Raw genomic sequence first — 16,368 nt, 5'->3', positions numbered from 1 at the left:
ACTTTTATACTGGCCACTCAAACAGTGAGTCTCTAATTCCAACACTCTTCATAATCCTCAAGCTGCTCTACTTCTCTTTTTCTCCCATCTGTCTACCACATACATTCACATTGTGGTGGCTCCCGTAGCAGGGTAGCCACATGGCTGGTGAGCTCCTGGGTGATACATTCATGCTTTCTGAAGTGGTGGCAAGCAGGTGTCTATGGACTGTCTGTGCCATGGGCTGGAAATCAAGTCTGTGGATGGCATGGTGGTCCACAGGTCTGTCTTCCTCCCCCTGGGCTGTGTTGTCTTGTTTTGATTTGATTTTTATAAGTCCTAGGCATAAAACAGCTTTGGTCACCAAGCCAAACATCCAGCTAGGATGAACATAGGATTGCCATTTGCTCTAGGTCTAACTGATACAAGAACACCACCAACAAGGTATCTCTTTTCCCACTGCCAAGAGGATATGTTAAGCTCCTAACACCCCATTCACATGCAATTCCATGTGAGCTATCCTTTCTTTGAATCAGATAGAATATGCTTTCTTACCTCTGCAAAGACCAATCAAATGCAACTTTCCCACCTTCTTTGTTTATAGATTTCTCTGCTTCATTTCACACAGTGCGTAGAGATAGGAACCTCCTCACTGACCTATGTATACCCATCATCTCTCTGGAGGCATGAAGCCTTGAGGTTACACAAATAGTTGCTGTTTACTGAGTGCTTAAAGAACACCAACCTTAAGCTATCTATTAATCTGACAGGTTTCCATGTTCCTGTGTTAGAAATAAGGAGTCTGAGGGTGAAAGCTTTAGGAACATATCTGGGATCCCAGCTATGAAAGTGAAGATCTTAGGGTTGCAGTTTTCTGTTCCTTGAGACTTTGTAAAGAAAACACACCCCTGCCTTTTCTATACATACAAATAAACTACCCTAAGCTTTTACTACATACTAAACATCAACCCTTAGAGAAGCCTTGTGAGAGGTGTATTAAATCTCCTTATTTTATAAACATGGATAGTTGGATCCTCATAATGTTATTCAATAAAATTCAAAGAAACTCTAAATGATACAGAAGTTGATATTTAAGCCAAACTAGGCTCATGTCAATGTCAGTCTTTTTTGGTTGCTTGTTTTGAAGCAAAGCTGGATCATACTTAAAAAAAATATTTAAATGTATGTGAATGGCATTGTGGAAGAATTAGAATATTTGTTCACACTAATGAATGTTGGGTACATGTTTCTCAAGTGAAAATCACTTTCCTATAAGTCTCACTCTTTTGCTATTAGGTTTTTGTTTTGTTTTGTTTTTCAGTTTTGATCTTACATTATAAACTATCACAATAAGAGTCATGCTTGAACTTCCTGTTTGAACTCCCTTTTCTGTTGGGCTGTGAACTGTTGGGAGTGTGGCTAAGACATTAAAACACAGTCATCAGACATGTCAGCTGTTTCTGTCAGGCATGTGAATGACTGGGAAGACACCCAAGCCTCAGTGTATTATCCATCTCACACAGAGAAGCAATTGGCTTCTTTTCCTGAGCCCCAGACTATGAGAGAAGCCTCAAGCTTACATGTAATTGATTAATTAGTTACCTAGGCAACTTTGTCAGGATCCCTTTTAGAAGGAATATTGATTTCCATTTGATCTGACTTTTAATTAGTTTCTGTTTCTCTAATGACAGTATTTGTAGTGACAGGTACACACCCACCTGAACATCCAAGTAGTATCTCCATTCTTGGGTTGGACAGAATCCCAGTACTCAATGATTTGTTGAGACAGACTCAAGGTTTTAATGTGCAGAAACACTCGTGTCAGGAATCAGCACTAAATAAACACCTGGATTGTGCTAATCCTAGGAAGATAAAGACAGAAACCTTAGGATAGCTTGGCTAGCAGCCAGAAGATAGCAGCCAGCTCATTGTATAGCAGGTCCCTCATTAGAGCAGAGAACTCACAACTGCATATTGTTTAATGATCTGACAATAAAAATGTCCATTAACAATGGTGGCAAAGAATATTCTCACGAGCTTTATAGATTACCTTTAAAGACTTTATCTTTTTACCATTGCCCTCAAGTTATAAGAGCTGATAACATAAAAGTATGTATGTATTCCGGGGCTTCATACTATCTCATACTTCTCATAGAATGAGAAACTCAGAATTTCTCATACTACCCTATTTTGGTGTTTTATGTTATACAAAGCATTAATTTATAATATGTTAAGCATAGGCTTATGATAGAGTACCTGAAAAATAAATGTAGAATTTTAAGAGAAAACACTGAGTCCCAAAGGGGCTACTTGCAGTATCTTTGAATAGTTCTTCCAGAACTGTGGAAATTTTGGCTTCATTCTGTTCTGCTGTTAAGTATAGTTAGGGCTAAGTCTCAGACACATCAACACAGTAATACCTTAAGTCTACTAAACTGATAAGTACTTTTAGTTTGTTGGTTTTATTGAGTGGATCAATCTGTTTTTAATCATTGTAATTAGGTATGTGAAGATTTGCAACACATAACCTCTATATCCTGACTTTCTCACCACCCATCACATGTAAAGACTAGTAAGGAAGGTCTGTTTGCTCTCCTGTCCACATAGGAGGTGAGTGTTCACTGTAAGTTTAAATGGTGTGGGCTTTTAATGAGTGTCTCATTTGAATTTCCCCATGATTAAGGAGTAATTTGTACTGTGATGGTCAGATACTGTTCTTTTGTTCAAGCATTACTCTGTTATTCTACTGCAGCCATTATTTCTTCCATTGCCTGCTATGAATTTTATATGTGTTCTACTTAGGATATCTTTATAAAATGTCTGTATTTCACACAAGGTGATGTTTTGTGTGATTGGAGTCTTTATTCTCTTAATGGAAATTTAAACAATAAATGCTTTCCATCTCAATGAAATCTATTTTCTCCTCTAGTTTCCATTCTAAAAATATTACCATATCTCAAGATCACAAAGTTAGTTTCTTCTGGTATCTTCTAGAGGTAATGTTTAGGCTATCACAGGGTATAAACTGCTATTGTTTTGGTAACATATGATGCATGATATTTTTAAACCACATTAAGGACCTCATCCAGCCATTGATATCTCTTCACTGTTCAGACTGGTGCCAGTGTGAGACCCTGACCAAAGATCCACATGTGAGGTTTTCCTTGAAATGTGTTTCATTAGAGTGTTTCTCCCTGAACAAGTACACAGCAGTTTTGATTATGACAGCAGAATAGAACATTTTATTCCTAGGAATATACAGTCTTATGTAATTGTGTTCTTTTTAAAACACTGTATTTGGTATTTTACATAGTGCTCATGCTTAGTTTCACTGCCGGTCTCTATTTTTTTTTCTTTTTTTTTTTTATTCGACATAATTTATTTACATTTCAAATGATTTCCCCTTTTCTAGCCCCCCCCCCCACTCCCCGAAAGTCCCGTAAGCCCCCTTCTCTTCCCCTGTCCTCCCTCCCACCCCTTCCCAGTTCCCCGTTCTGGTTTTGCCAAATACTGTTTCACTGAGTGTTTCCAGAACCAGGGACCACTCCTGCTTTCTTCTTGTATCTCATTTGATGTGTGGATTATGTTTTGGGTATTCCAGTTTTCTAGGTTAAAAACCACTTATTAGTGAGTGCATACCATGATTCACCTTTTGAGTCTGGGTTACCTCACTTAGTATGATGTTCTCTAGCTCCATCCATTTGCCTAAGAATTTCATGAATTCATTGTTTCTAATGGCTGAATAGTACTCCATTGTGTAGATATACCACATTTTTTGCATCCACTCTTCTGTTGAGGGATACCTGGGTTCTTTCCAGCATCTGGCAATTATAAATAGGGCTGCTATGAACATAGTAGAGCATGTATCCTTATTACATGGTGGGGAATCCTCTGGGTATATGCCCAGGAGTGGTATAGCAGGATCTTCTGGAAGTGAGGTGCCCAGTTTTCGGAGGAACCGCCAGACTGCTTTCCAGAGTGGTTGTACCAATTTGCAACCCCACCAGCAGTGGAGGAGTGTTCCTCTTTCTCCGCACCCTCTCCAACACCTGCTGTCTCCTGAATTTTTAATCTTAGCCATTCTGACTGGTGTAAGATGAAATCTTAGGGTTGTTTTGATTTGCATTTCCCTAATGACTAATGAAGTTGAGCATTTTTTAAGATGCTTCTCCGCCATCCGAAGTTCTTCAGGTGAGAATTCTTTGTTTAACTCTGTACCCCATTTTTTAATAGGGTTGTTTGGTTTTCTGGAGTCTAACTTCTTGAGTTCTTTATATATATTGGATATTAGCCCTCTATCTGATGTAGGATTGGTGAAGATCTTTTCCCAATTTGTTGGTTGCCGATCTGTCCTCTTGATGGTGTCCTTTGCCTTACAGAAACTCTGTAACCTTATGAGGTCCCATTTGTCAATTCTTGCTCTTAGAGCATACGCTATTGGTGTTCTGTTCAGAAACTTTCTCCCTGTACCGATGTCCTCAAGGGTCTTCCCCAGTTTCTTTTCTATTAGCTTCAGAGTGTCTGGCTTTATGTGGAGGTCCTTGATCCATTTGGAGTTGAGCTTAGTACAAGGAGACAAGGATGGATCAATTCGCATTCTTCTGCATGCTGACCTCCAGTTGAACCAGCACCATTTGTTGAAAAGGCTATCTTTTTTCCATTGGATGTTTTCAGCCTCTTTGTTGAGGATCAAGTGGCCATAGGTGTGTGGGTTCATTTCTGGATCTTCAATCCTATTCCATTGATCCTCCTGCCTGTCACTGTACCAATACCATGCAGTTTTTAACACTATTGCTCTGTAGTATTGCTTGAGGTCAGGGATACTGATTCCCCCAGATTTTCTTTTGTTGCTGAGAATAGTTTTAGCTATCCTGGGTTTTTTGTTGTTCCAGATGAATTTGATAATTGCTCTTTCTAACTCTGTGAAGAATTGAGTTGGGATTTTGATGGGTATTGCATTGAATCTGTATAGTGCTTTAGGCAAAATGGCCATTTTAACTATATTGATTCTACCGATCCATGAGCATGGGAGGTTTTCCCATTTTTTGAGGTCTTCTTCCATTTCCTTCTTCAGAGTCTTGAAGTTCTTGTCATACAGATCTTTCGCATGTTTGGTAAGAGTCACCCCAAGATACTTTATACTGTTTGTGGCTATTGTGAAGGGGGTCATTTCCCTAATTTCTTTCTCAGCCTGCTTATCCTTTGAGTATAGGAAGGCCACTGATTTGCTTGAGTTGATTTTGTAACCTGCCACTTTGCTGAAGTTGTTTATCAGCTGTAGGAGCTCTCTAGTGGAGTTCTTTGGGTCACTTAGGTAGACGATCATGTCGTCTGCAAATAATGATATAGTTTGACTTCCTCCTTTCCAATTTGTATCCCTTTGATCTCCTTATGTTGTCGAATTGCCCGAGCTAGTACCTCAAGTACAATATTGAAAAGATAAGGAGAAAGGGGGCAGCCTTGTCTGGTCCCTGATTTCAGTGGGATTGCTTCAAGTTTCTCTCCGTTTAGTTTGATGCTGGCTACCGGTTTGCTGTATATTGCTTTTACTATGTTTAGGTATGGGCCTTGAATTCCTGTTCTCTCCAAGACTTTAAGCATGAAAGGATGCTGAATTTTGTCAAATGCTTTTTCAGCATCCAATGAAATGACCATGTGGTTTTGTTCTTTGAGTTTGTTTATGTAGTGGATTGTATTGATGGATTTCCGTATATTGAAGCAACCCTGCATTCCCGGGATAAAGCCTACTTGATCATGGTGGATGATCGTTTTGATGTGTTCTTGGATTCGGTTGGCAAGAATTTTATTGAGTATTTTTGCATCGATGTTCATAAGGGAAATTGGTCTGAAGTTCTCTTTCTTTGTTGGATCTTTGTGTGGCTTTGGTATCAGCGTAATTGTGGCTTCGTAGAAGGAATTGGGTAGTGTTCCTTCTGTTTCTATTTTGTGGAATAGTTTGAAGAGTATTGGTGTTAACTCTTCTTTGAAGGTCTGGTAGAATTCTGCACTGAAACCATCTGGTCCTGTGCTTTTTTTGGTTGGAAGACTTTCTATGACTCCTTCTATTTCTTTAGGCTTTATGGGACTGTTTAGATGGTCTAGTTGGTCCTGATTTAATTTTGGTATTTGGTATCTGTCAAGGAAATTGTCCATTTCCTCCAGATTCTCCAGTTGTGTTGAGTACAGGCTCTTGTAGTAGGATCTGATGATTTTTTGGATTTCCTCAGTTTCCGTTGTTATGTCTCCCTTTTCATTTCTAAGTTTGTTAATTTGGATACTTTCTCTGTGCCCTTTGGTCAGTCTGGCTAAGGGTTTATCTATCTTGTTGATTTTCTCAAAGAACCAGCTCCTGGTTTTGTTGATTTTTTGTATGGTTCTCTTTGTTTCTACTTGATTGATTTCGGCCCTGAGTTTGATGATTTCCTGCCTTCTACTCCTCCTGGGTGAAATAGCTTCTTTTTGTTCTAGGGCTTTCAGGTGTGTCATTAAGTTGGTAATGTATGCTCTCTCCATTTTCTTTTTGGAGGCACTCAGGGCTATGAGTTTTCCTCTTAGCACTGCTTTCATTGTGTCCCATAGATTTGGGTATGTTGTGTTTTCATTTTCATTGTGTTCTAAAAAGTCTTTAATTTCTTTCTTTATTTCTTCCTTGACCAAGGTGTCATTGAGTAGAGTATTGTTCAATTTCCACGTGTATGTGGGTTTTCTGTTGTTTCTGTTGCTATTGAAGACCACTTTTATTCCATAGTGATCAGATAGGAGGCATGGGATTAGTTCTATCTTCTTATATTTGTTGAGGTCTGTCTTGTGACCAATTATATGGTCGATTTTGGAGAAGGTACCATGAGGTGCTGAAAAAAAGGTATATTCTTATGTTTTAGGATAGAATGTTCTATATATATCAGTTAAATCTAATTGGTCCAAAGCTTCAATTAGTTTCATTGTGTCCTTGTTTAGTTTCTGTTTTCCTGATCGGTCCATTGAGGAAAGTGCAATGTTGAAGTCACCCACAATTATTGTGTTAGGTGCAATGTGTGCTTTGAGTTTTAATAAAGTTTCTTTTATGAAAGAGGGTGCCCTTGCATTTGGAGCATAGATGTTCAGGATTGAGAGTTCTTCTTGTTGTATTTTTCCTTTGACCAGCAAGAAGTGTCCCTCAGAGTCTCTTTTGATGACTTTGGGTTGAAAGTCAATTTTATCTGATATTAAAATGGCTACTCCAGCTTGTTTCCTGAGACCATTTGCTTGTAAAATTGTCTTCCAGCCTTTTACTCTAAGGTAGTGTTTGTCTTTGACCCTGAGGTGTGTTTCCTGTAAGCAGCAAAATGTAGGGTCCTGTTTACGTATCCAGTCAGTTAGTCTGTGTCTTTTTATTGGGGCATTGAGTCAATTGATGTTAAGAGATATTAAGGAATAGTGATTGTTACTTCCTATCATTTTTGACGTTATTTTTTAAATTTGATTGCTTAACTTCTTTTGGGTTTGATGAAAGGTTACTATCTTGCTTTTTTCAGGGTGAAGTTTCCCTCCTTGTATTGGTGTTGTCCTCCTATTATCCTTTTTAGGGCTGGGTTTGTGGATAGATATTGGGTGAACTTGGTTTTGTCGTGAAATATCTTAGTTTCTCCATCTATGGTGATTGAGAGTTTTGCTGGATATAGTAGTTTTGGTTGGCATTTGTGTTCTCTTAGAGTCTGCATGAGATCTGCCCAGGACCTTCTAGCCTTCATAGTCTCAGGTGAAAAGTCTGCTGTGATTCTGATAGGTCTTCCTTTATATGTTACTTGGCCTTTTTCTCTTACTGCCTTTAATATTCTTTCTTTGTTTAGAACATTTGGTGTTTTGATTATTATGTGACGGGAAGTATTTCTGTTCTGGTCCAGTCTGTTTGGAGTTCTGTAGGCTTCTTGTATATTCATGGGCATCTCTCTCTTTAGGTTAGGGAAGTTTTCTTCCATAATTTTATTGAAGATATTTGCTGGCCCTTTAAGTTGTAAATCTTCACTCTCATCTATGCCTATAATCCTTAGGTTTGGTCTTCTCATTGTGTCCTGGATTTCCTGGATATTTGGGGTTACAAGCTTTTTGCATTTTGCATTTTCTTTAACTGTTGAGTCCATGGTTTCTAAGGAATCTTCAGCATCTGAGATTCTTTCTTCTATTTCTTGTATTCTGTTGTTGATATTTGCATCTCTGTCCCCTGATTTCTTCCCAAGGCTTTCTATCTCCAAAGTTGTCTCCTTTTGAGTTTTCTTAGTTGTTTCTACTTCTGTTTTTAGATCCTGGATGGTTTTGCTTAGCTCCTTCACTTGCTTGTTTGTGCTTTCCTGTAATTCTTTAAGAGATTTTTGTGTTTTTTCTTTCATGACCTCAGCCTGTTGACCAAAGTTCTCCTGTATTTCTTTAAGAGATTTTTGTGTTTCGTCTTTCATGACCTCAGCCTGTTGACCAAAGTTCTCCTGTATTTCTTTAAGTGTTTTTTGCATTTCCTCCTTGTTGGCTCTTGTATTCTCCTGGATTTCTTTCAATGATTTTTGTGTTTCCCTTGCAAGGGCTTCTAACTTTTGATCCATTTTCTCCTGAATGTCCTTCATGTGTTCCTGTACCAGCATCATGGCCGGTCTCTATTTTTAAGAATGAAAAAAAAAATCTCTTGATTTTTTTAGTTGAAATTGACATTTTATTGGTCTGTATACTAACTTAGTAAGAAATAGTGGTTCTTCAATAGTGATTTTTACCAGTATATGGACATCCACTTGATTTTTATCAATATTTTATAAATTTTTGGAGGGTTTTATTATTTATTAGAAGGATACATTTTCTGTGATTAGCAAATTCTTTGAATTTATGGCATTATTAGTCTATTGATAAATGCATAAATATACCCAGGCACAGTGTTTTCTGCTTTTTTGAAATTGTCCCTTAAGCATGTGGATTAGGACATTTTATTGACTATGGTTTCTAAATCTTTATCCATTCCTAGCTTTTGACCTGTTTTTTCTCAGTTAATGATAGAGATGATGTAAAATGTTTGGCTATAATTATGATTATATTTTTACTTGAACTCTAGTTTTATGATGGGTATTTTGGATCCATGTTACTGGCTGTACACATATTATGAAATACGTGATTATAGAAATTATTCTTTTTTTTAATTTTTTTATTCGATATAATTTATTTACATTTCAAATGATTTCCCCTTTTCTAGCCCCCCCACTCTTCGAAAGTCCCGTAAGCCCCCTTCTCTTCCCCTGTCCTCCCACCCACCCCTTCCCACGTCCCCGTTCTGGTTTTGCTGAATACTGTTTCACTGAGTCTTTCCAGAACCAGGGGCCACTCCTCCTTTCTTCTTGTACCTCATTTGATGTGTGGATTATGTTTTGGGTATTCCAGTTTTCTAGGTTAATATCCACTTATTAGTGAGTGCATACCATGATTCACCTTTTGAGTCTGGGTTACCTCACTGAGTATGATATTCTCTAGCTCCATCCATTTGCCTAAGAATTTCATGAATTCGTTGTTTCTAATGGCTGAATAGTAAGTACTCCATTGTGTATATATACCACATTTTTTGCATCCACTCTTCTGTTGAGGGATACCTGGGTTCTTTCCAACATCTGGCAATTATAAATAGGGCTGCTATGAACATAGTAGAACATGTATCCTTATTACATGGTGGGGAGTCTTCTGGGTATATGCCCAGGAGTGGTATAGCAGGATCTTCTGGAAGTGAGGTGCCCAGTTTTCGGAGGAACCGCCAGACTGATTTCCAGAGTGGTTGTACCAATTTGCAACCCCACCAGCAGTGGAGGAGTGTTCCTCTTTCTCCACACCCTCTCCAACACCTGCTGTCTCCTGAATTTTAAAGTTCCTTTTCTCCCTAGGCATGATGTCTTGCTTTCAAGTCCAAGCTATCTGCTGAGAGGACCTTTCCTTGTTTGTTTTGTTTTGTGCTTTGCTTCTCTTTTGAACTTTTTACATTGCATCTTTTTGTATTATTTAATTTTCATCTTTTAAAATATATCATTATATCTTTGAGAATTAAATATGTGTTTGGTCATAGTCATCCTTTTCTCCCAGCTCTTTCTAAATCTATCCCCTTCCTTATCCACCCAAATTTGTGCTTTTTTTCCTTTAGCCAATTTTGTAAGGCCAACATATTCTTGAATATTTGATTATCTACTAGAGTATGGTAGGCTTATTAGGACTATACTCTTAGAAAAAAAAAAACAGCCTGAACTTTTCTTTACTAGAAACTAACAATTGTTAATAGCACCTTAGATAGCTTTTTAAATTATTTTTTAAAAATTACTTGTTTTTATTATATGCACATTGGTGTTTTACCTGCATGTATTCTGTGTAAGGGTTTCTGATCTTGGAGTTACAGACAGTTGTGAGTTGTCATGTGGGTGTTAGGAATTGAACACAGGTCTTCTGGAAGAACAGTCAGTGCTCTTAACCACTGAGATATCTCTCTAGTCAGTCTGTCTCAAGCTTGCACAGGTATTGTGTATGCTGTTGTACCTGCTGTGGGATCGTATGTGCAGCTGCTCTGTTGTGTCCAGAAGACACTATTTCCTGTAGCCATTCACCACCTCTAGCTCTTACACTCTTTCTATTCACGCTTCCACAATGATATCTGAGCTGTGGGAAGAGGGAGTGCATTATATATCTTCCTTTTAGGGATGAGTACTCTGCTGTCTCTCATTCTTGAACCTTAGCCAGCTATAAGAATGTGTTAATCACTGTCCCTCACAAATAAAAGTTTCTCTGTTAGGGTTGGGATCTGTATTATTCTTTGGGTATAATGATGATGAGTCAGTCATTAAGAATCAGTTTAATAATGTGTCTACAACCATTTTAATCTGTTTTTATGTGCTTTCAGTATTAAAATATTTCCTTGTAACTAGGCAATTTATAATCACACTATTTTTTGTTCTTTGTTCCCTATGCCCTTTCTTCTTTTTGTTAGATCAAGCATATTTCTTTCCCCATAGTTTCTTTTTTTTTCTTCTGAATCTGGTTTATTTCAATTAACATAATGATTTCCAGTTGTATACATTTTCCTGAAAGTGTCATGATTCAGTTTTTCTTTATTTTTTTTAATTTTATGAATGTATTATTTTTATATATTTTTTAAATTTTCTATATTCTTTGTTTACATTCCAAATGCTTTCCCTTTTCCCAGTTTCCCCCTCCCCATATGTCCCATAAGTTCTCTTGTCTCCCTCCAATCATTCCCCCTCCCTTTTCTCTGTCCTGGTACTCCCCTACAATGCTAGATCAAGCCTTTCCAGGATCAGGGCCCTCTTCTTCCTTCTGCATGGGAATCATTTGATATGCTAATTGTGTCTTCAGTATTCAGAGCTTCTGGGCTAATTAATATCCACTTATCAATGCTTGCATTCCATGTGTATTCTTTTGTGATTGGGTTACCTCACTTAGGATGATATTTTCCAGTTCCAACCATTTGCCTAAAAAATTCACGAATTCATTGTTTTTAATTGCTGACTAGTATTCCAGACTGTATAAATCAGTCTGGCGGTTCCTCAGAAAATTGGACATGACACTTCTGGAGGACCCTGCTATATACCCAGAGGATTCCCCAGCATGCAATAAGGACACATGCTCCACTATGTTCATAGCAGCCTTATTTATAATAGCCAGAAGCTGGAAATAACCCAGATGTTCCTCAGTGGAGGAGTGGATACAGAAAATGTGGGATATTTACCCCATAGACTTTCTTAGTCACACTGTCTTTTATAATCCGAATGGCTTCCTCAGAGACAAGAGTAAATATCTTTGATGTAGTACATTCCTCTACAGTGCATTTTCCATTCTGTAGGTAAAACGAAATCCTTATAGCAATCATACTTTATCTCACTCCTAAATTTTACAACACTTTAAACATATGCTGTAGTTATACCTGTAATTAGATATATAAAAATAAGTAAATGATAACTAAACTGAATAAAGGCATAGAGTACAGAATCCCAGTGCAGGCCTTATCTTCTTATCATTTTATAGAGCACCCTCATCATCATCATCTTTGTCAACCTAAATCCTGTTGCTCTCTGAACATTGTTCCTTGTCCACTGGAATAGTATTAGACTTGACAAGTGAGGGAACTATAGGAACAATGGCTGACAACCACAGGGAGGAGGATCTGCTTTTCTTCTTGGTATGCCCTTCCTGTTTCTATGGCACATGAGCGCCTTGGCCACATGAGTGGCTAGTTCTCTCTATTCTTAGGGCCTGCCCTCCTCCTGGATGACTTTTCTCAGAGTCTCAGTTGTGTTAGTTTGGAAGCCCTGGCAGAACCTATTCCCCTTTCAGTAGCTTTTTCATAACCATATCCAGTCGGCCCAAACTTTCCAATAAGGCAGGCATCCCTTTTAGAAGGAACATTGGTTCACATTTAATCTGACTTTTAATTAGCTTCTTTTTCTCTAATGACAGCATTTATAGTGACAGGTGCATACCTACCTGAACTTCTAAGCAGTATCTCTTATTCTTGGGTTGCATAGAATCTCAGTGCTCAATGATTTGTTGATCTTTTCCTTCCAAAGACTTTATTTTCAGCTTAGAGGCAATATGTTCTGGGTAGCCATGTTTTCCAGTTTTTAGGAAGTATGTCTTAAGCTATCTCTTGAGACTTTAGTTTTTATTTTCCATTCTCTCTCAGTCTGAAATTGCTTTTTAAAAATTGTTTGTATTTCTGTTTTGAATGCACACATGGAATTCAACCCCTCATATTTTATTTTTTGTTTTTTGTTTCTTGTTTTTTGGGTTTTTTTTTTTAGTTTTTTAAATTTTTTATTCTTTTATTCGATGTATTCTTTATTTACATTTCAAATGATTTCCCCTTTTCTGGGTCCCCACTCCCCGCAGGTCCCATAAGCCCTCTTCCCTCCCCCTGTTCCTCCATCTACTCCTTCCCACTTCCCTGTTCGGTATTCCGCTATACTTTTGCACTGAGTCTTTCCAGAACCAGAGGCGACTCCTGTTCTATTTGGACATCATTTAATATGTGGATTATGTCTTGGGTATTCCAGGTTTCTAGGCTAATATCCACTTATCAGTGAGTGCATTCCATGATTGATCTTTTGAGACTGGGTTACCTCACTTAGTATGATGTTCTCCAGTTCCATCCATTTGTCTAAGAATTTCATGAATTCATTGTTTCTAATGGCTGAATAGTACTCCATTGTGTAAACATACCACATTTTTTTTTTGTATCCATTCCTATAACAAAAAACCCAGGATAGCTAAAACTATTCTCAACAGTAAAAGAACTTCAGGGGGATTCAGTATCCCAGACATTAAACTTTACTACAGAGCAATAGTGATAAAAACTGCATGGTATTGGTACAGTGTCAGGCAAGCAGATCAATGGAATAGGATTGAAGACCCAGAAATGAACCCACACACCTATGGTCACTTGGTCTTCGACAAAGGAGCTGAAAGCATCCAGTGGAAAAAAGATAGTCTTTTCAACAAATAGTGCTGGTTCAATTGGAGGTCAGCATGCAGAAGAATGTGAATTGATCCATTCTTATCTCCTTGTACTAACCTCAACTCCAAATGGATCAAGGACCTCCACAGAAATCCTGACACACTGAAACTAATAGAAAAGAAACTGGGGAAGACCCTTGAGGACATGGGCACAGGGGAAAAGTTCCTGAATAGGACACCAATAGCTTATGCTCTAAGATCAAGAATTGACAAATGGGACCTCACAAAACTACAAAGTTTCTGTAAGGCAAAGGACACTGTCAAAGGGCAAAATGTCAACCAACAGATTGGGAAACGATCTTCACCAACCCTAAATCTGACAGAGGGCTAACATCTAATATATACACAGAAATCAAGAAGGTAGAACCCAGAGAACCAAATAACCCAATTAAAAAGTGGGGTACAGAGGTAAACAAAGAATTTTCAACCCCTCTATTATCTCCCTCAATCATCGTCTTCTTTTGCCCAGTTAATAATTATTTATATTCAACTATTTCTGGTCTAAAAATTACATTGATTTCAGACTCCAGAGAATATCCTGATTAATGCACTCAAAATTGAGCATATTAAGCTGATTTTTCCTTTACTGACTCTCTTTGATGCTCTTTTTCCTACCTCCAATTCCATCTGCAATAGGTTTTCACAGATAAAATGGCACCTCTTACTATTCTTTGGAGTGTATGTCTGGTAACAATAATTTACCTCAAGTTATTTTAAACATGACTTTAATTTGCAACTTTGAGTAAGGGATAACTTTATTAAGTGTGAACACTGATAGTTGCTTGTTGGTGTTTTCCTAATGTTTTACTGTCCTTAGCTTATGGAATCTGCCTGATATGTCAGCTATTATTCTTGGATGTTCCTTTGAAGAGGGTGTCTCTTTTCTCTGCTCTTAGATTTCAATTACTTTTTATTAGGTATTTTTTATTTGCATTTCAAATGTTATTCCCTTTCCTGGTTTCCCCTCTGAAAATCCCCTATCCCATCCTCTCTCCTCCTGCTCACTAACCTACCCACTCCCAGTTCCCTGTTCCAGCGTTCCCCTATACTGGGGCATCAAACCTTCTCAGGACCAAGGGCCTCTCCTCCTGTTGATGTTCAACAAAGCCATATTCTGCTACATATGCAGCTAGAGCCATGGGTCCCTCCATATGTACTCTTTGGTAGGTGGTTTAGTCCCTGCCAGCTTTGGGGGTACTGGTTGGTTCGTATTGTTGTTCCTTCTATGGGGCTGCAAGCTACTTCAGTCCTTTCTCCAGGTTCTCCATTGGGTACCTTGTGCTCAGTCCAATAGGTTGGCTGAGAGCATCGACCTCTGTATTTGTCAGGTACTAGCAGAGCCTCTTAGGAGACAACTATATCTTGTTAGCAAGCACTTGTTGGCATCCACAGTAGTGTTTTGAGTTTGGTGACTATATATGGGATAGATCTCCAGGTGGGGCAGTCTCTGGATGGTCTTTCCTTCAGTCTCTGTTCCACACTTTGTCTCTGTATCTCCTCCCATGGGTATTTTGTTCCCCTTTCTAAGAAGGACCAAAGTATCCATATTTTGGTCTTTCTTCTTCTTGAGCTTTGATTGGTCTGTGAATTGTATCTTGGGTATTCTTTTTTTTTATTTACATTGCAAATGATTTCCCCTTTTCTGGGTCCCCACTCCCCACAAGTCCCATAAGCCATCTTCCGTCCCCCTATTCTTTCATCCACGCCTTCCCACTTCCCTGTTCTGGAATTCCCCTATACTCTTGCACTGAGTCTTTCTAGAACCAGGGGCCACTCCTCCATTCTTTTTGGAAATCATTAAACTTGTGGATTATGTCCTGGGTATTCAAAGTTTCTAGGCTAATATCAACTTATCAGTGAGTGCATACCATGATTGATCTTTTGAGCCTGGGTTACCTCACTTAGTATGATGTTCTGCAGCTCCATCCATTTGTCTAAGAAATTCATGAATTCATTGTTTCTAATGGCTGAATAGTACTCCATTGTGTAAATATACCACATTTTTTGTATCCATTCCTCCGTTGAAGGACACCTAGGTTCTTTCCAGCTTCTGGCTACTACAAATAGGGCTGCTATGAACATAGTTGAGCATGTGTCTTTATTGCATGCTGAAGAATCCTCTGGATATATGCCCAGGAGTGGTATAACAGGGTCCTCAGGAAGTGACATGCCCAGTTTTCTGAGGAACCGCCAGACTGATTTCCAAAGTGGTTGCACTATTTTGCAATCCCACCAGCAGTGGAGGAGTGTTCCTCTTTCTCCACATCCTCGCCAACACCTGCTGTCTCCTGAGTTTTTGACCTTAGCCATTCTGACTGGTGTGAGGTGAAATCTCAGGGTTGTTTTGATTTGCATTTCCCTAATGATTAATGATGTTGAACATTTCTTAAGGTGTTTCTCAGCTCTCCGAAGTTCTTCATGTGAAAATTCTTTGTTTAGCTCCATACCCCACTTTTTAATGGGGTTATTTGGTTCTCTGGGTTCTACTTTCTTGAGTTCTTTGTATATATTAGATATTAGCCCTCTGTCAGATTTAGGGTTGGTGAAGATCCTTTCCCAGTCTGTTGGTTGACGTTTTGTCCTTTTGACGGTGTCCTTTGCCTTACAGAAACTTTGTAGTTTTATGAGGTCCCATTTGTCAATTCTTGATCTTAGAGCATAAGCTACTGGTGTTCTATTCAGGAACTTTTCCCCTGTGCCCATGTCCTCAAGGGTCTTCCCCAGTTTCTTTTCTATTAGTTTCAGTGTGTCAGGTTTTATGTGGAGGTCCTTGATCCATTTGGAGTTGAGCTTGGTACAAGGAGATAAGAATGGATCGATGCGCATTCTTCTGAATGCTGACCTCCAATTGAACCAGCACCATTTGTTGAAAAG

The 16,368-nt window shown here is 38.5% G+C and overlaps 1 non-coding gene across 1 annotated transcript; it reads right to left on the bottom strand.

The window, feature by feature from the left end:
• Positions 1-309: 309 nt before the first annotated feature.
• LOC127683892 (small nucleolar RNA SNORA48) lies at positions 310-450 on the bottom strand. The gene has a single exon (XR_007977676.1). It is a non-coding gene; the product is annotated as a small nucleolar RNA SNORA48 (small nucleolar RNA).
• Positions 451-16,368: the final 15,918 nt, after the last annotated feature.

The sequence above is a fragment of the Apodemus sylvaticus genome, chromosome 4, assembly GCF_947179515.1.
Source record: "Apodemus sylvaticus chromosome 4, mApoSyl1.1, whole genome shotgun sequence".
NCBI lineage: Eukaryota > Metazoa > Chordata > Mammalia > Rodentia > Muridae > Apodemus > Apodemus sylvaticus.
Note: the sequence above shows the minus strand (reverse complement) of the source record. Positions and strands in the feature narration are given on the sequence as shown.